Below are 21,409 nucleotides of genomic sequence, written 5' to 3'. Positions count from 1 at the left end.
GAGTCCTGTATTAAAGGCTCATTTGATGGGAGAATGATAATAACCATCCATCACTCAGTGTTTCAAGCCATGGATTTGTATATCTATCTAATTTGTGAGTGAGCAGAGAGTCACTGTCAGCAGGAATACTAAGATAAAATGAATTAAGATCAATTGAAACAAGCCTTTTGCTTTTAGAAGGAAAATAAACACACACAAGCTGAATGCGAAAAAGACTCAAGGTTCAGTTAAACGAATCCCGCCATACTAACACTACATTAAATCAGTCTGACAGGTCATAGGGTGTATAGCTCAATAATAATGAAAAGTGCCCTCAGAAATGGTGTTGAATTCCTATGGAGAGTCACCTTCAGTGGGAATATGCCTCATTTCTCCCATAGAAAGCTTCTCCTTAATCTGACTTGTGAAAAATTAGGCATCAGGAGGCGAGAGACCACTTCATTCGATTGAATGACCAAGAAGAAAATATTCCTTTCATTCTCTCATCATCCATCATACAATATATCCAGTTATTCTAAAAGGTCATACCTGTAGGTATTACATGGATCCTCTTATATGTCAACAATGTCAGTTGGTATATACACTCACCTAAAGGATTATTAGGAACACCTGTTCAATTTCTCATTAATGCAATTATCTAATCAACCAATCACATGGCAGTTGCTTCAATGCATTTAGGGGTGTGGTCCTGGTCAAGACAATCTCCTGAACTCCAAACTGAATGTCAGAATGGGAAAGAAAGGTGATTTAAGCAATTTTGAGCGTGGCATGGTTGTTGGTGCCAGACGGGCCAGTCTGAGTATTTCACAATCTGCTCAGTTACTGGGATTTTCACGCACAACCATTTCTAGGGTTTACAAAGAATGGTGTGAAAAGGGAAAAACATCCAGTATGCGGCAGTCCTGTGGGAAAATGCCTTGTTGATGCTAGAGGTCAGAGGAGAATAGGCCGACTGATTCAAGCTGATAGAAGAGCAACTTTGCCTGAAATAAACACTCGTTACAACCGAGGTATGCAGCAAAGCATTTGTGAAGCCACAACACGCACAACCTTGAGGCGGATGGGCTACAACAGCAGAAGACCCCACCGGGTACCACTCATCTCCACTACAAATAGGAAAAAGAGGCTACAATTTGCAAGAGCTCACCAAAATTGGACAGTTGAAGACTGGAAAAATGTTGCCTGGTCTAATGAGTCTCGATTTCTGTTGAGACATTCAGATGGTAGAGTCAGAATTTGGCGTAAACAGAATGAGAACATGGATCCATCATGCCTTGTTACCACTGTGCAGGCTGGTGGTGGTGGTGTAATGTGTGGGGGATGTTTTCTTGGCACACTTTAGGCCCCTTAGTGCCAATTGGGCATCGTTTAAATGCCACGGCCTACCTGAGCATTGTTTCTGACCATGTCCATCCTTTTATGGCCACCATGTACCCATCCTCTGATGGCTACTTCCAGCAGGATAATGCACCATGTCATAAAGCTCGAATCATTTCAAATTGGTTTCTTGAACATGACAATGAGTCCACTGTACTAAAATGGCCCCCACAGTCACCAGATCTCAACCCAATAGAGCATCTTTGGGATGTGGTGGAACGGGAGCTTCATGCCCTGGATGTGCATCCCACAAATCTCCATCAACTGCAAGATGCTATCCTATCAATATGGGCCAACATTTCTAAAGACTTCTTTCAGCACCTTGTTGAATCAATGCCACGTAGAATTAAGGCAGTTCTGAAGGCGAAAGGGGGTCAAACACAGTATTAGTATGGTGTTCCTAATAATCCTTTAGGTGAGTGTATTTAGTCAATGCAGTTCTGATGAATTCCGAGAAAAAGTAATTTCAACAGATATGACATTTAAGTGTATTTTTGTGTGTTCTGCAGTCAGTAACAGATACTTATGAAGCCAGACTTATACATTTAGAAGCTTCCTAATGTTATTTTCTTTGACATCGCATGAGGTCCAAATAAGCTAAATGCTCTAAGAACACATTTTCTTGTCTTTAAAATGTGGACTAGAAAGACATTTTCGTCTTTAACAGAGAAACGTTATCCTCTGGGTGTTTTGAAGCATAGCTATGAAGCAACACTTTCTGTGATTGATTTGTTATTTGTTATATCAAAGATTCTCTTTGCATAATTTTATTAAAGCTGACTGAAGCTTTACCCAACCTGAGGCCAAATTATTTTTGGGATAATCCAACCCAAAATTAAACTGATGCCATCATATACTTAACCTCATGCTGTTCCAATCCCGTATGACTATCTATGACTATATGAGGTCAGGCACTGATGTTGGGTGATGGAGAATGTCTCGCAGTCACCGTTCCAATTCATACCAAAGGTGTTTAATGGGGTTCAGGTCTTAGGTCTTTGTGTAGGCCAGTCAAGTTCTAAGTAAAGTAAAGACTAAGTAAACCCTTTCTAAATGGTAGTGATGGGAAGTCTGATTCATTTCCGCGAACCGGTTCATTCGGACGGTTCGTTTCAATGAACAGGTTCAAGTTCAAGTTCTCGGTTCATGCGTGATCATCAGCTGCTTACTGATCAGCGATTCTCAGTATTATGTCCGAAAGAGGCGATTCTCAGTTCAGTGTACGGTTGACTTGAGAACTGCTGTGAACGACTCAATTTACTGCTGACTCGAGAGCTGCTGTCCTTGGATCAGTATACTGCTGACTTGAGAACTGCTGTGAATGACTCAATATACTGCTGACGCGAGAGCTGCTGTCCTCAGATCAGTGTATTGTTGACTCGAGAACTACTGCGAACAACTCAATATACTGTTGACTCGAGAGCTGTAGACTGGATCATCCTCATACGTTGATAAAACATTAATACAATCAAGTCATAAACATATTTCCAGCCTGTTTTATTTGTTATACTCTCTGTTGTTCAGCAAAAACCACCTGAAACATACATTGTGCCACTTAATCCCACACATGCTCAATGTCAGCAGCTCATCTGTTCTCAGTAGTCAAGTCAATTTTATTTGCATAGCGCCTTTCACAACCCACATTGTTTCAAAGCAGCTTTACAGAAGATCAGGCATTAATAGAAGATAAAACTGTAATGTCTACAATGTCGATGAATCATCATTGTGTAATTAGATAAAATACGATTGTTAATTGTGCTTAAAAATAATTAAATAAATAATAACTGGTTTAATAACCCCAGTGAGCAAGCTGAAGGCGACTGTGGCAAGGAACACAAAACTCCATAATATGTTGATTAATGGAGAACTCACTGTTGGGGCCAGTTCCCCTCTGGCTACATCATGAATATAATGTAAATATTACTTATGTATAGTTCAAGTCATGGTTTAAAATTATTAAACTAAGTAAGTGTTAAGGGTCATTGTTTAACATCGATTTTGTTTGAACTGTAAGACTAATGACCAATGTCTTTGAAGACCATCATGGATTAACTGCAGAAGTTCACATAGATGCAATTGTCCTTGTTAATTGACTGATGAAGGCTTTTGTTGGCCATTGTTAGTCTATGTATTCCATTTCAAGAGCATAGTCCATCAATAGACCGAGGTGATGCAGGCAGAGATCAGTGAGGTGGATCACAGTTCAACCTGGCCAGTCATTTTGGTGAGGTTCGGTGTGGTCCATCCTAAATCCAAGGTTCAGACAATGGCATATGAAGTATCACATGTCTTATGGTTGGAGTTGGAATCAGTTCATCCTCTGAAGTCCATCATAATAGACTGAAGTGATATATGGCTGGCACCGGCTGCATTTAGTCATCATCATTCAGCGACACGTAGCAGTGGAGTCCAACACGAAGCAGGAATGGTGCTGATCCAGCCTGTTCTGGTGACCTCAGGATAGGAGTCCCGAGGTTGAGACAGGGAAACAAATTATAACAAGAGTTATAAATCATGATCAATGTTGCTGGTTTCTGGTTCTGGCAGACTAAACTAAAGAAGCCTAATTGTGGGTTGGAGGATAAATTAGGTGTATGCCTGGCTAAATAGATGAGTCTTTAGTCTAGACTTAAACTGAGGGAGTGTGTCTGCATCTCGAACAGTGTTAGGGAGACTCTTCCATAGTTTAGGAGCCAAATATGAAAAGGATCTACCGCCTTTTGTGGATTTTGATATTCTAGGAACTATTAACAGGCCAGAATTTTGCGATCGTAATGAACTTGATGGAATATAATGTGGTAAAATGGGGCTAATGTGATAATATTTCTTGGTTCTCTTTAGCACTCTGGCTGCTGCATTTTGAACCACTTGAAGTTTATTTATTGATCTTGCTGGACATCCTCCCAGTAATGCATTTCAATAATCTAGTCTTGAGGTCATGAACGCATTAATTCATTTTTTGGCATCAGCAACAGAGAGCATGTACAGTAATTTAGCAATATTTCTTACGTGGAAGAATGCTGTTCTATAAACATTGCTAATTTGATTTTCAAAGGACAGATTGGTATCAAATATAACACCAAAGTGTTATATTCACTGTTAATGATGATGTAACAGTACATAATACAGTACAGTATGTCAGACACCTCAGAAAGAGGCGACTCTCAGATCAGTGTACTGTTGACTTGAGAACTGTTACTTGCAGCTCATTGTACTGTTGACTCGAGAGCTGTTGTGGCCTGAGCATTCAGTCCGATTTGTGAACTAGTTAGAGCAATTAATTGTAAAGAAGAGTTGGCAAAAGCAGATATCACCAGTTCTAGGATCATATTACTCCCTGTTATCAGCTCATCATGCCTCGTCAGGCACATCCAAGAGACAGGTTAATATTGGGTAACTTGTGGATCAGTTCTGACTCGAGACGCAAATTGTTTCAAACGTTTCAGTCCAATCTGGTGAACTGGTTCAGCTCGTTCACTAAAAAGAACTGTTTCAAAAGAACGATTAATTCACGAACTGGACATCAGTACTATATGGACCATCATTGTTCTGGAAAAGAAAAGGTACACCTCATTTGGCTAAAAATGTTTGTCTATGGATATTTTATAGCTAGCTGTGTGCTTCAATTTTAGTTGGAGAGTATTGGTAAATTCAGTATTTTTATATAAATATTTTGCTTGGTGAGATCACCCAGAGTCAACTTTACTGATCATCAAAAGCCTCACTATTATTTTTATTCTAGTATGTACAGTACACTGTATAGTCCCAATGTGAAGGCAATGCACAATCAGTCCAGAACTTGATTAGCTTCTTTCACACACAGGAGAGGATTCATCCACAAAGTTGTCAGCATAAAATCCAGGGAATAAATCTTTTGATGTATGGAATGCAAGTGTTGTAGTTCTTGGTGAAGTCTCAGAAACTGTCTGTCAAAGATAAGGCAGGAATCTAAGCAGGAGTATCCGTTAAAAGGTTCTGCATCAAATTTCATTCCGCAAAGGCTTCAACTGGAAAGAAAGGAGAAAAATGAATAGCATTCAAACATAAAATCATCAGGAAAAGGATACTGAATCCAGTTGATGGTGGAAGTGCTGCTTTCAGTTTACATTGTGACCATATTACTGTGATCAAGGGGTTTGATGGGCCAAACTATGTTAGCAGTAAAACCAGATTTTTAAGCTATTGCTCCAAAAATAAGAAATGGTATAGTCCATTTCATTGTATAAAACACATTATTATTATTAGTTAATTTTGATTGTGTTCCAAATTAATGCTACCTCTCTGAACAAAGCACTGGACTTATGTAATATCAAAGGAAAGTCAGTATTTCAAAGCCTTTAACAACACTCACAAAAAACATACAATATGAAAATTCCTTCATCATTTACTCACCCTCATGCCAACCCAAATGTGCATGACTTTTCTTCTGCAGAACACTAACATGGATTTTTAGAAAACATATCTCTGCTCTGTTGGTGTATTCAATGGCCAGAACTTTGAAAGTCTCTGGGGTCTGACGGTGTTTTGGGGCCCTGTAGAAGTTTTTACATGCCTTGACATTTGTGCTTTTTTCAATTGCTTAAAAATGTATTAATGGCTTAAGTCTGATAACACTGTATTCAGCACTAACTGGGCTACAATAATATGTGAGCAATATGTATTGACATGTTTGTATTTTTGAGCAAATAATGTTTATGCATGGTTTTTGGAAAAACAAAAAAATTAAGTCACTGAAATAAGGCCATATAACACATACTAAAACCATCCTGATCACTCATTCATACAAAACAATATAGTCATTTATCTTTTGTAAGACACTTTTAGTGTTAGAAAGGCCATATGCGAGGGGGCGAATGAACAAATGATCACGAACATTGATATGATTCACACCTGAGGAGACAAATACCCCTCCCCTGGGAACAGAATAAAATGTAATATCTGATATAGAGCATTTACACAATATACTGTATATATAAACAAATTCTGGATTCTTTGATGAATAGAAAGTTAAAATAACAGTATTTATCTGAAATAGAAAGCTTTTGTAACATTATAAATGTCTTTACTGTCAATTTGGATCAATATAATGCATCCTTGCTGAATAAAAGTATTAATTTCTTTCCAAATAGTTTTTTTTTAAACTTACTGACCCCAAATGTTTAAATGGTAGTGTACAGCATAAGGTTACAAAAGCTTTCTATTACAGATAAATGCTGTTATTTTGAACTTTCTTTTAAATGTTACTTGAGCAGAAAATCAGCATATTACAAAGATTTCTGAAGGATTATGTGACACTGAAGACTGGAGTAATGATGCTGAAATTTCAGATTTACATCACAGGAATAAATTGCATAAAAAAAAAAAAAAAAAAATTAAAAAAAAAAAATATATATATATATATAATTGCCTTGGGGGCATTTACCATTTGCATTGATCGTCTCAGCACATTACCGTACACACTCTGCCCGTGGGTGTGATCACATTAGGGATAATTAGCTGAGCCAGGTGAAACTGTACATCATTATGTTTCATACAGATTACATTGCAGTAGAATATTTGTTTTAAATTTGAATTGTTTTATTTAAAAGTATACATTTTAAGCTTTCTTTAGACATATGCTTTATGTTTGTGTGATAAGTATTTGCGGAGTTTCAGTTAATTTTTGTGACGTGTTTCAGAAATATGCTCACAGAGACAGAGACAGCTGAAAGTGCACCCTATATATTTCCTTTATTTTACATTTTGAGTGTACACAAATAAATGTAGACCCTTTATAGTTTCTAATGATGTCTTACACTTATTTGTATGCCCAAAAATTTAGTATTTTAAGGTGTTTCCGCTGTTATGCATAAAAAATCCAGCATGTCCGTTGACCCCTGAGGGTTAAACCACTGGAGTCTTATGGATTACTTTTATGCTGCCTTTATGTCCTTTTTGGAGCTTCAAAGGTCTGGTCACCTTTCACTTGGATTGAATAGACCAATAGAGTTGAGATATTCTTCTAAAAATCTTTGTGTTCAGCAGAGGAAAGAAAGTCATGCACATCCGGGATGGACTCTGTGATGTACATGTACTGTACTTATTCAATGTTAAAAAAGTTCTCCAACCCAACTTAATAGACAAAGACATCATTAAGTAAGTGTGACGAGCAGGGCGGGGATGATAAGTGGTGAATGAGGTCCACCTGTGTGCCACAGCAAGCCATTCAGCAATTCTGCATGGCACATTTTCTCCTTACAATTTTAGACCTTCAAAGTACAAAAGTACATATTTTGCATACCATCATGGCTTAAATGTTTCCTCTTTTCAATAATTTTGTCCATCATACTGATCTAACAAGCCAATCAAATTGTGATTCTGCAAATTTGACTTAACTTAAAATAGCCAAACTATAACCATTTTAGTGTAAAATTTTAATTCTATATAAAATCATTATATTGATAATGTTGGTGTTAAGAAAATACCATTGCATAGAAATAAGTCTGGTGACACAGGCAAAATAACTTTATTTCTAAGTCTTATTTCCTATACATTTCTCTGCCTTACCATAGTAAATATAATTGCTGACCTACATTATCTTGTTTTAGATTTCTACACTTCTACTAGTAGAAAAGGTATCAGTAAAGCATTGGGGAAGTACAGCAACACCTTGTATGAAAGATTCACATTCTCATTGAAGTAGCCACCTAATAATGTATACTATTTAAAGTACATGGCAAGTTATGCTGCCAATAAAGTTAAATAAAATGTCAAATACCAAACTATGCATGACTTCACGTGATTCCTATTGCAATGGTCTGTCACCACACACAGTGCTCAATCATAGAAGTAGGTTATTTTAGGCCTTCTTATTTAAAGAATTTAGGGTAAAGAATACCCAAACAAATGTTTTTCTCCTGTCATTAACAACAGCAAACTGTTGACAGATTTCACTAAGATCAACACTGTCAAGGTTGTCTTCTTTCAGCCTCAGCAGAAGACACAACAAGGAAACCAACAACAACAAACAAAGCAACCAACAACAACAAACTACCTGACTCTGACTCAAAATTACGATTCAAGAAAACAAAGAATCTGCCATCTGCCATGTTACGGTGATGGCATCAGACGGAAATTTGCAGGAGTTGAAAGATTACTGTATTCATACCATGGTTTTAGGTACTTCCATGGTACTTTTTCGTACTTTAAAGGTACTGTAAGCGTTTTTGTTATGTAATGTATGAAGAAAATGTTGCTACTCCCTGAAAGATATCACTGAAATAATTGTCCTGAGAGCTCACCATTCTCTGTGACAGCACTAGATTCTAGAATCAGCAAACAAAAATGTGTCCCCTGGCCACGGTCGTTGATTCGTTGTTCGTTTCTGCCTGTCAATCATTTTGCGTGTTCTCATAGTGCTGTAGTTGAAGCGGATCATTGAGGCTTAGTGTCACTCAGATTCATAATATTTGGCAGCTGAGAACACAATTTTGCTACTGTTGTGTTTGACAACCGTGGAAGCATGCACTACTGCTCCTCTTGTGCTTATTGTTGGTCTTAAAGGAATAGTTCACCCCAAAAAAAATGTTTTTTGCTGATAATTTAACCTCATTGGATTGGATTCTCGCATGAACGCACCAACACGATGACGTCACGCGACAGCAAATGGAGGCATTGAGTGTTTACAGGAAGCAAATAAAGATAATAAAGTTTTAATTAGCGATTCGTTTCTCACACAAACGTATCGATTCACTTCAGAAGACATTACTTGATTAGTTGGAGTCATGTGGACTTTTTTGGACTGGAAAATATTGGTATCCATTCACTTGCATTGGATGAAGCTAAAAACCTGGAATACTTCCTAAAAATCTTAAATATTGTTCTGATGAAGAAAGACAGTCAAAGTCATCTTGGATGGCCCGAGGGAGAGTAAATTCACAGCAAATTTGAATTTTTGGGTGAACTAATTCTTTAACGCTATTTTTAATGTGCAGGGTTTTGGAAAGAGGGGGAGAGGCTTAGTCAACGTCTCAGTCTTGTGGAAGTTAGAACAGCTAAAATCAGTTAATGCACATTTAAGTGCTTCCAATATTGGTAATATGGTGTTACTCTTTTGGTTGTTAATTTACCTGCTAGTAAGTTGTTTCCCAAGCTGCATGTGCAGGAGTTGAACTTCATAAAGACCTTCTTCCCCACTGCCAATCAAAAGGATTCATTCGTAGGTTATGTTTTCTATAATTTTTTTTATGTAAATATCCCCTTCATCCAAGCACTATTTTAATTATCTGTTTAAAGTCTTCCATTACTGTTTTGAGATGAAAAAACATCACCAAACGATTCAGCCTGTGAGTGAGCTGTTTAATAATCCGCAAACCGGTTCGGGTCATTGTCATTCATTGAAAGAACCTATTCAAAACAAGTAATTTACTCAGGAATTGGTCATCGTAAGTTCTAATTCGAAACCGTGAACAGAAAATAACTGGCACACATCATACTTCTGAAATATTTGAGGAATGTTTCACAGGTCTGTATACAATAATCATATTTGTCAGACAAGAATTTATTAGTAAAAACTTGTTTAATCTCGGGTAAGCCGAATGTGAAGGAGACATTCACTGCGCATTGAAATAATTTGTGGAGCATGCCTCAAGTTTGTGGAAAATTGCCGAAATTTTGGTCACAAACTTTCTTAATTACTGAAAGTTCATTTCCTAAATCTACGTGATTTCAGGTAGCAAGTTTCAGAACCTCACATAGTCAGGACTTTGAGATTGTGAATAAACAGGTTGCTTGTGCATTCGAGTTAGGGTCACACTGTTCACACTGAACACGTGTTTGCTTCTGTCCATGTCATTTTTCTTTGATTGATTTTTTCTAAGAAAGCCTTCACTAGGCTGACACCTTTACCGTTTTAAGGTAAGTGTTTCGCACTGTTTGTGATGCCTTGTCAAGTTTAAAAGAACTTCAACAGTTAAAAAACAATTTTGGTAAAAGGGCCAGTGCTTTAATGAGTTTTATGGAGAAATGGAAGGAAACAGTCAGAATCCCTGTACATAACAAAGATGAATGAACTCATTCCTTTCTGTGCTAATGTCAGGCAGATTAGGCAGGTGCTTGTCTGGCCTCTTGTGAGTCGGATTATAAGAATTACTCTGCAGCGGTGAGCTGAGAGGGAGCTGTATTAATAATGCTGATCTCCTCTCTCTGTGTTATGGATTATACTCATTAGGGAGTAATGTGCAGAAATACCTACTAGTGCTTGTGAATACCGTTAGATTTGAGACCTTTGTCTCACTATATTGCCCAGTTCAGTGATCAGAAACAATGTCTGTGCTGTTGAAACTTTCTTGTTTCTATTGCTTTAGGAATTATGTAAGGGATAGTTTACAGTCAGTTGGTCATTACTGCAAAATAACCAGACAGGATGATCTGGAACCAGATACAAAGTGGAGGGGACATTTATTATTCTGAAAGGTTTGATTTTGCAATTATGACAGCATATCTGCTGTACTCCCAATTTACAATTTCTCTCAATAAACTCATGATTTTCCACATCCACACATTGCTCACGAGAATGTGCTGCACGCTCTCATGGCGAAATCATAAGAATTCATATGAAATTTGGCTAAATTTGGCTAATTCGTACAATATCATTTGACTGCACTCATATGAATTTGTATGAAAACAGAAAGTCCACATTTTGTGCTAAAACAGTGGATATTTTTATTAAAAAGCAGAAGGTTAAATGTTTAATCATGTGTACAAAATTACAGTCATAAAGAAGTACAGGTGAATGAAAAAAAATACATAATTGAAATAAAGTAAATAAAAATACATATAAACCAACATGTATACATAAGATAAAGAAGAAAAATAATCGAAGAAATGCAAATTATATTAAGTCATGGGTAATGAAGTTTCTCAGCATCTCAGTACTCCCTACGGGCGCACCATCTTACCCTAGGAAGTCACCAGAAACTCCACCGGCTACCGTTCCTTGCACATATGAACCACATATCTCCTTATTTTTCACAATCCGATGTTGGCAGATATTGTATGAATAATGACCATATGACTGTACTGTATATTACCACAGTGGTTCTTAACCAGGCCTCACAAACTTCCAAGGGGCCATGAAAAGACTTTAAATTAGATTGTTTAAAATAAGTCAAGAAACTAATATAATCAAGCTCACTCACAAGTTCACTGTCCCCAGTGAGGCGTCCCCTTCAGGGGGCAGGGTACTGTCCTGTCACTTTGTCTGGTTGGGTTTCTGTCTGACGAGACCATGGCATTATCATCCCCTTTCTTTCTTGTGTTTCGTGTACATTCTTTGTGTGAGTGCACAGGTCCGGTTGTAAGTGCCCTCCATGTGCGAGTTACCACCATGCACTCTCTGGTAATGTCATGGTCCTGTCACCTTGTCAGGTTTGGTTTTGTCTGATGAGGGCCATAGCATCATCTTCCCCTGTCTGTCTCGTGTTTGTGTAAGTTCTTTGTGTGAGCACACGGGTCCGGTTGTTAGTGACCGCCGTGCGCGAGTTACTGTTGTGCGCTCTCTGTTGATGTCACAGCATCATTGTTCCCAGTTTGTTTTGTTCCAAGCATGTTGAAGTTTTAGCCCTCATGTGTTTCAGGTACCGCTGGCACATGAAATCAGCATATGGGCTGAAATATGTGCCACCAGAAACTGAATTTGAACCATTTATATTTGAATTTGAATGGCTAAACTTGAATAATTGCATTGAAAAACTGAATTTGAATCACATAATTTGAAATTGTATTGTTTAATTAAAATTGAATTTATTCAAAAACTGAATCTGAATTGTATCATTTGAAATTGAATTTATTCGTTTGGAACTGAAGTCCAATAAAATTTGATCCTCACTGAAAATTAAACTCTCTATATATCTTCACATTCACTTCTCACAATTCAGATTCAGTTCTCAAATTCAATTTCAAGTTACTGAGACAGACATCCGGGTAGTTGGAGGATGAAGGAAGAGCAATCGAGCGCAGATCGATAGATAGCGTTCATTGGCGCACAGGACTCCTCTTGGGCCAATCAGCACCAATGTTTTGGAGCACAGTACGTTACCCGCCATGAAACAAAGAAGAAGTGCTTGCCTGACTTGCGTGACCACCACCACCATGGATTCGGCTGGGACAAATACGGTAATGAATTTTTTTTTACGATCTAACGATCTTTTGTTTAACTGTTGTTAATGTTATAGCTATTTTGTAGAAACAGGGAAATTAAATCTTTCTCCCGACGTTGCAAACAGTAGCTATAATCCCACGTTTTTATGGTAGCCTACTAGCTCTTGTAACAACATTTTTGCCTGGTGTTTATTATTTCTAAGCGTTTGCCTCTTCCTCCGGTGAAAATGTTGTTGCAAACGTAGCTAGTGTTAGCGCCGCCAAGTAGACTGGTCATGTCCGATAACTTCTCCTCGTGGTTGTCATTGTCAGAGTAACGTTACTGCTTACTGAGAGGAGAGAGAGAGAGAGTAGTAAGCGTGTAAGTTATGTGTCGCTGTGTTTGGCAGGTGCTAGCATAATGTAAGGCCATAAACTTCAGGGCAATTACACCATAGCACTAGCCCTATTCATTTGAATTGAATGCATACGTTAGTTAATTCCGTTTGACTAGAACACAAAAATAGCACATTTACACTTCGAAAGAAAGCGATACAGCTTCCTGCACAACAGAGCAGTGCAAGTGGCTGATGCCATCACATGTAAAAAGGTAAGGTGACACTGTATTTTTTGGACACTGTAACTGTAGGCTAAATTATGATGTTAAATTAATGTTTATATTGTGCCCCTTTGGTTACTTAATCAGGCAGATTGCTTGTCTTCATCTAGCCTACATTTCATCTTCTTTTAGGGGATTTTCATTATATTCCATCATACCTAATGTTGGGGATTATTAAATTATTTCTATTCTATATTCTGCCTTAACATGTGTAGCTTGTGACAATGTGGTCAGTCACAATTTCCCTGTTGGACAAAGAGAAGCTAAGACAGCAAAGACCCACATAAACACAGTTTGGCATCTCAATCCTGTGATGATAGCCTTACCTGTTTTGCTCACAGCCATAGGATAAACGCCAGATTTATACTGCATATAGATATGTTATGGTTATGGACCACAGAAATGTGGACTTAATGATCTTCTTTGTGTTAACTTATTTTCAGATTCCTGCTGCTCCAGTAGCTCTGATCGACTTCTCTGCTAAAGCCAAAAAAAAAAAGCTTGACCGTTCTATTGATGGCAGGACAACTGAAAACCAGGTTGGGAAATCACTTTCATGCCCAAGAGTGAAGAGAGGGTCAGAAACATATGCTAGTTTTTTGAGACTTTAAGCAAAAACTGTCCAAGGAGTGCAGCACTGATGGCTAGGGAGCCTTACTACAAAGAATTCATCCCCAAATCTAGTATGCTTCCTAAAACTGTTCTTGAATACAGAACACCAGAGACTCTGCAGCTACCCCCCAAAGAGCTTGGAGAGCTATGCCAGGTATTCCACCTAGAAGAGCTCATCATGTCCCAGGTCCAGGCTGTAGAGAGGGCAACTCGAAGTCAGAGTGCAAGCAGGATTTGGTTTAGGCAAAGAGCTGGACGCATAACTGCTTCCAAGCTGAAACAAGCTATTAAGACCAACCCACAGCAACCATCCAAGAGCTTGATCAAGGCCATATGCTACCCAGAAGCATATAGGTTCACCACAGCCGCTACAAGGTATTTAGGGTTTGAAATTAGGGTAAGGCAGAGGTAAGGCCTCGTGTAAACAGTGTTTATGTCCAGAAAAAGAAACACTGACAACAGAGGGTATAATTTGGATAAAAAGAAGCTTGTCTATTAAGTAAATGTATCTTACTGGTGGAATATTAAATGAAATGTATAGTAACACATTGCTTTGGTGCACGTTAGTTATTAGTTATAGGGTTATAAGACTATGGTTATGCAGGAGTAGAACTAAGTATATGGGTTAGGGAAATGGCATTTAAATCACTGAACTGGCTCTACACATCCAATACTAAGTAATCATTTCCTTTTCATGTTTTGCATGTGTACTGTGTACAGTTATGGATGCAAACATGAAGCACAAGCCAGAGGAGTCTATGAGAAGCTGATGGGTCGGGAGCATGCAGGCTTCTCCTGTATGGACAGTGGTCTCTGGCTGAACCCCAAGTGGCCATACATGGGGTCCTCCCTGATGGGATTGTTGCTTGTGACTGTCACGGAACTGGCATCTGCAAGATTAAGGTAATATTACAGTCTCTGTTGTAGTAAAGTCCCTAAATCTCGAGACTGAGTCGTGTCTCAAGTCCTAAACTGAGCAAAAGGCAGAAAATATATTTGTTAATCTATTGTTCACGTGTCCTTCTCTCTGTGATTTTAGTGTCCACACTCTCACCAAGATGAAGCCAATCTGCGCTTGTGTGCTGGGGAAAAGGGCTTCTGCCTCATCAATGATGGGGATAATGTCATGCTGGACCGGACTCATGACTACTACTACCAAGTTCAGGGACAGCTTCACATTGTAGATGCTGAGTACTGTGATTTTGTTGTGTGGAACCACAATGACATTTTTGTTGAAAGGATTTTGCCCGATCTTGAACTTTAGGATGATGTTAGGCTTTTTTAGAAACGGTATACTTCCAGAAATACTGGGACAGCAAGTTACAAACTCACATGTGTAATGTAATGAAAGGATCCAGGCACTCTTGAAAGTGGGCTGTGTGATATTGCTGTTATATCAATACGGTTGTATGAGACAAGATTACATTTTGACTATTGTTATGAGTGTGGTCTTTGTGAGTTCTGGCTGTTGTATAATTTAAATGAAAAGATTAAATGCCATTGAGAAGACAGAATTATACATGGTGGTTTATTTACAAGATTAGATTTTTCAACAATTGTTATAATAACAAGAACATGGTGTGCAATAACAGATTAGAATCCATTTCATTACATATAATACATATAGCCAGTACAATTGGACTAGTGGATAAAAGTATTACACTTGTTGAAAACATATTAACAGACTGATATGTGTAGGGGCTCAGGTACTACTACTCCATGTCCTCTTACTTATCATCATCAGAGCCAAGAAGCAGGGATCAGGTATTGGACACTACATGTGTGAGGGCTCAGGTACTGGACTGACTGATTATTATCCCTCTCCCTCCTCCTTACTCCAATGGGACAATAGACTCCGAAAGATTAGACAAGCGCTAGGGCAACCTAAAAGCCCCAATCAAGTCCATATTAGACTACCGGTAACTTAATAAGCATTACTAAGTAAATGAGCATTTAATGACAACCTAATGCTATATAAACACAGACACAAAAAACACGTTGGCTAGCTAACATACCTCAGACGAAGTGGTCGCTGCAGACACGGGCATTAACAGACTCTGCTCCTCCCGACCGCAGACGTACGTTAAAAATCAACTTTTACGGCGTTGTTCTGTGAGCTTTTACATTTCTCACCTTTATGAGTGACAATCTTCGGTACTCTATAAAAACCCTTTCCCTTTTCTCGATTAGAACGATTGGAGCAGCCGTAAACTACACAAAACATTGGCATTTTGCCAGACGGCAGATCCTCAGCTATTTCACTTCCTGCCCTCCATCTGAATTGCGCGCTCTCGCGATGCAGCAGCGTGACGTCACGTGAAACCAACCTATGAACGCTATCTATCGATCTGCGCTCGATTGCTCTTCCTTCATCCTCCAACTACCCGGATGTCTGTCTCAGTAACTTGAAATTGAATTTGAGAACTGAATCTGAATTGTGAGAAGTGAATGTGAAGATATATAGAGAGTTTAATTTTCAGTGAGGATCAAATTTTATTGGACTTCAGTTCCAAACGAATAAATTCAATTTCAAATGATACAATTCAGATTCAGTTTTTGAATAAATTCAATTTTAATTAAACAATACAATTTCAAATTATGTGATTCAAATTCAGTTTTTCAATGCAATTATTCAAGTTTAGCCATTCAAATTCAAATATAAATGGTTCAAATTCAGTTTCTGGTGGCACATATTTCAGCCCATATCAGCATTTCCATGGCAACCCTAATTGTTTCCATGAGAACGCTGATCATGCCAACTTTCAGCTGCGAGCAGCACCTGCCTCTTGTTTGTTCATGCCCATATGAATCCCCTTGTGTATCATGTCCTTTGCTAGATCGTTTAATGTTAAATTTAGTTAGATATTGAATGTTTAATGTTGCTCAGTGTTGACTGAGTTTTTGAACGTTGTTGTTTGATGCTGAGTATGAACCTCACTCTCTCTGCCTAGTTGGTCCTGTCTCGTGCATCTGTTGGTTGCCCACTTGTTGGGTGTGTGGTTGCCTTCCAGTATGTCAGCTGGTCATCCATGGAGGATACCTCGTCTCTGCCCGTGTGTCGGGAGTTAAATTCACTCATCTCTGCTGGGCATTTTTCAGCACCTCACTGAGCTTCAATGGAGGATTCTATGAATCTGTTCCTCAACCCAGTGACTGCTCATTATTGCTGTTAATAAGTCCTTTGAACTGTTCCTCTGCTCTTGGGTCTGTTTGCCGCACTATCGCTCATTAAAAGCCCATACAGAATGTTTGTTGTATATCTTACTCCTCTGACTCTCACTAATGTTTCTAACCAGCACAGTGCCAAATGATGTATGCCACAAGTTTAGATGCCTCCGAACATAGTGTATCTCTAAATTACTGTATGCTTGCTTGCTCTTTCTTATTTTATGTCTATGTCTATGTTTGTGCACAGTTATGTCTATGTTTGTGCATGTGATTCAACAACCCTATGCATCTCTCTCAATGCTGCAATACCGGGCACTGAGACTCAGTTTTGGTCCTTTGTTTCTGGAGAGATTTAGATAAACAGTGCTGGTTAGATTACTTCTAAATTGTAATCTGGTAATGATTACAAATTATATGACTAAAAATGTAGTTAGTAACATAATCTCTTGGATCATATTTTTAAGGTAATCTAATTTCATTTATTTTAGATTACTTTTGGATTAGGTCTGACCTAATTCTTTTTTATTTGATGTCACATGCTTTTGTGTAGGATAAGCTTGAACCATTTTGACAATTTTGCTTAAATGTAAAGTAAAAAAGTTAAAAAAAAAACATACTTAAGGTGCACTCAGTAATTTTTTCCTCATTAAAAATGTTTTACTTCTAAAGACATGAATTGTAATTTTGCAATATACAGTATATAGGAAATCATGACCACTAAGATTAAAATGAAGACTCCAGTCATATCAGGAACCTTATAAAAGTAATCTTATTAAAGTAATCATGGCTGACTGTGAATACCAAATTTCTACAATGCCTCTGAAACTGAAAACTATTGATTTTAAATGATGTTGCATCCAGGCTGCTAGGTGTCAGTGTAAGTCCAAGATGACACAAATACCAAAGTTACTTAGTGCACCTTAAATGGATCAAATTATGAGAATTGATATGATTTTGTGTGTGTGTTTTATATCTATTTGTCTGTTTCTGAGTGAAATGATAAAAGTCACTTAAAATATTCTTACTCCTGCAATTTTGGCATTGCAAACACCATCAATGTGTGTTAACAGATTGGATCAGTTATACTGTATTTGTGAATCAACGTCCCAAAAAATGTCACAAAAATGGTCACAAAAGCACATTCATGTACAGTTTTTAAGATGAGTACAAAAGCACTAATGTAATCGCTTCAGCATTTATGTGTGAATCACCGCTCCATCTTCACTGTAATTATGGCTTGTGGCTTGTATCAGGTCTGTATGTGCAATTCCACCCCGACCACCCGCCCCCTTCCTTTTGAATTTTTTTTAAGACTTATCGCACAAATATCAGCTGTAGGCTGATTCAGAATGAAAAATGTAAATATTAATAAGAATAAAAATAAGAGGATCTATTCATTTTGAAAAATGTACTGCCTGATTAAATATGTAATCACATAATCCATATAAAAAAGTGACTGTAATCTGATTATTAATATTTTAAAATGTAATTTAATCTAATTACAATTACAGGATTTTTGTAATCTAATTATGTAATCCGTATTACATGTAATCAGTTACTTCTCAGCACTATATATAAATCAACAGGTTTTATTTGATATATACTCTCACTGACCACTTTATTATGTTCACCTGTACATCTACTTATTCATGTGATTATCATGATTATTATAAAATCATGCAGATATGGGTCAGGATCTTAAATTAATGTTCACATCAACCATCAGAATGGGTAAAAATGAGATCTCAGTGATTAAGACTGTGGCATGATTGTTGGTGCCAGACGGGCTGGTTTGAGTATTTCTGTAACTGCCAATCTCCTGGGATTTTCACACGCAACAGTCTCTTGAGTGTATAGAGAAAAATGCCTTGTTGATGAGAGAGGTCAATGGAGAATGGTTAGACTGGTTCAAGCTGACAGAAAGGCTATGGTAACTCAGATAACCCCTCTGTACTATTGTAGTGAGCAGAATGGCATCTCAGAATGCATAACTTTGTCGAACCTTGGGGCAGATGGGCTACAACAGCAGAAGATCACGTTGGGTTCCACTTCTGTCAGCCAAGAACAGAAAACTGAGGCTGCAGTGGGCCTGCCATTTGTGTATCTGAGCGGAAATTCAGATTTGTCAGACCAGGCAATGTTTTTCCAAAAAAAAATTTTATATTCTAAGCATCTGATTAAAGCACATTGTAAATGAGCTAAAACAACAGTTATTTATCACTTTGGTGGTCACACACATTTTGAAAAAACATTTCTGGGGGCTTATCCTCCCTTGCTTTCTCTGACAGACCAGCAGAGCTAAGACTGTACAGCACCAACTAGATCTGTTCCCCCAGCTTCCCCTCTAACCTCTGCATGCTATTTCGTCTGGTTTCCCAGGTTACAGTTGGCAAGTCAGGATACTTCTCGGTTATCCTCACGATTACATAACAGAGAAGCAGTTTCTTCTTAGTACAGAGGAAAGATTTGGGGTTCATGTCAAATGGGTCTTGATATATTAGCTGGACACAGGTTAGATCTGCATCAAACAGTCATCACATTGCTAATGCCTTTCAAACAACACAATACACCCTGTTTGCTGCATCACTCTTCATTGCCATTATTTCTTCCAAATGAATGTTTTCTATGTCTGCACTTGCTGCCCAGCTGGCCATAATGAATTAATGAATTTAAATTGGATTGGTAAGAATCAGCCATAATAATGCAGCAATTATTGTAATTATGCAGATTATTATTATTATTATTATTATTATTATTATTATTATTATTATTATTATTTTTATTTTTTTATGTGAACATAAAAACAATGTAGTATTAAATGTATTGTCTGTTAAGGGTTTGAGGTTTGGCTGGTTAACATGGTCAAGTTAGCCCCTGCTTGTAGATGCTGTAAATACACCTTGTGGTAAAAATAAATTTTATATATATATATATATATATATATATATATATATATATATATATATCCATGGAGAAATATGCTTTTGTCACCATTCGAATAGTAGTCTGATGAAATATTTTTTTCTTCATGCAATAAATGAATTGCAAATATTTAATTAGCCTATATTATAGTAGATTTCACCAATGTTTGTTATTTTTTTTGGAGGGCTCCTTTCTGGTTTCTGTGCTTTTAAATAGCTTTTTAATGGATTATCAAATTTAATTTCAATGTAAATGGTTAAATTCATATGAGAATATTATCTAAATATTTCTATAATCCAGGTTACATTTTAATTTGTTTTTATTTCTTTGTCTTTAGTATCTACCTCTACATTTACTAGCAAAGCAGCAGAAGCCATTTCAGTCAAGACAACCAAGGGCACGTGAAGCAGTTTTGCAGGAAGAGTAATCAGGCGATGGGGGAGGGAAAATAATAACAGCATGTATTACTGCCATGATTTAATGTGCACATCAGGTCAGTGCTTCTCATATTGGGGTTCATGATTCACACTTGTGCGCTCATTTAAAACCACTCAAACCACCTCTCACCAGCGTATGTATATATGATACTTTAATTTAGATTATGCTGTGGTAATTTACCCCAGTGTGACTGAACTGTAATGGAAATTGAATGAACTGCAACAGATCTGCTGCAAGTATTTGTTTCCTAGTTCATTTAGTTAGTAAATACCATTATAGGTTATTATATTCAGAGCTAAACATAATTAAAGTACATCTCTATCATTGTATTTTTTTTTTTTTTCTTCTTTCTGAGATTGGTTCGGTATTTGCACGTTTCTGATGATGTCCATGATTAATATTGTATTTATTCCTATCATAATTGTTTGGTGTTGTGCAAGGAACCACTTAACATGTAAATGAATCCCTTGTTTTCTAAAACGGATAGGAGGAGAGGAAATTTCCATTTGATTGTTTATAAGTGTAATATGTAATACATTTAGTTTTTGTAGGTTTTTTTTTGTTTAGATGATGGATCTACAAGTTCAACCCTCTGGCCATGGGTGGTTCTACTCATTGTCAGCTTTCACAATGTAATACGATAATGAGTGTTTATTTTGTCTGGGTTTCTGTAACCACTAAGAAGAATGTTAGTAGCCTGTAACAACCTTAATCTCTATGCCACATTTCCAAAAAGCATTGTTAACTAAGTAGCACCTAAAACTAGTGGGTACATTATGTGCAAATGATCGTTCTTTGATATTTGACAGATTATCAGACACAAAAGGACAATTCAGATACTGAAAAAAACCTGCAATTGAGCTTACATAGATTACATTTAATAGGGCGACAACATGTCTGACCATGTAAAGCTTTCCTTTATCGGGGTAAGGTCATAAACGGATTAAGTTTAAACCGAATCGCTCGTAGATGGAGAATGCTTCTTGATCTAACACATAAAAATAAGTTTGTTGGTTTAGCCTAATTTTTATGAATGATTTAGTCATATTAAATCAAATGTTTGACTTCTATAAAACTAGTTATTTAGATGTTACCACAAGAACCAAATTTTTAGGTTACCTGACAAAAAAAAATGTCATAGTGTAAATTATATGC

The 21,409-nt window shown here is 37.3% G+C and overlaps 1 long non-coding RNA gene across 1 annotated transcript; it reads left to right on the top strand.

The window, feature by feature from the left end:
• Window positions 1–12,191: 12,191 nt before the first annotated feature.
• Window positions 12,192–14,577, top strand: LOC127653373 (uncharacterized). Its single transcript, XR_007971797.1, has 3 exons — window positions 12,192–12,531; window positions 13,558–13,653; window positions 14,447–14,577. It is a non-coding gene; the product is annotated as an uncharacterized LOC127653373 (long non-coding RNA).
• The last annotated feature ends 6,832 nt before the right edge of the window (window positions 14,578–21,409 follow it).

Source organism: Xyrauchen texanus, chromosome 12 (genome assembly GCF_025860055.1).
Source record: "Xyrauchen texanus isolate HMW12.3.18 chromosome 12, RBS_HiC_50CHRs, whole genome shotgun sequence".
NCBI classification, from domain to species: domain Eukaryota; kingdom Metazoa; phylum Chordata; class Actinopteri; order Cypriniformes; family Catostomidae; genus Xyrauchen; species Xyrauchen texanus.
Note: the sequence above shows the minus strand (reverse complement) of the source record. Positions and strands in the feature narration are given on the sequence as shown.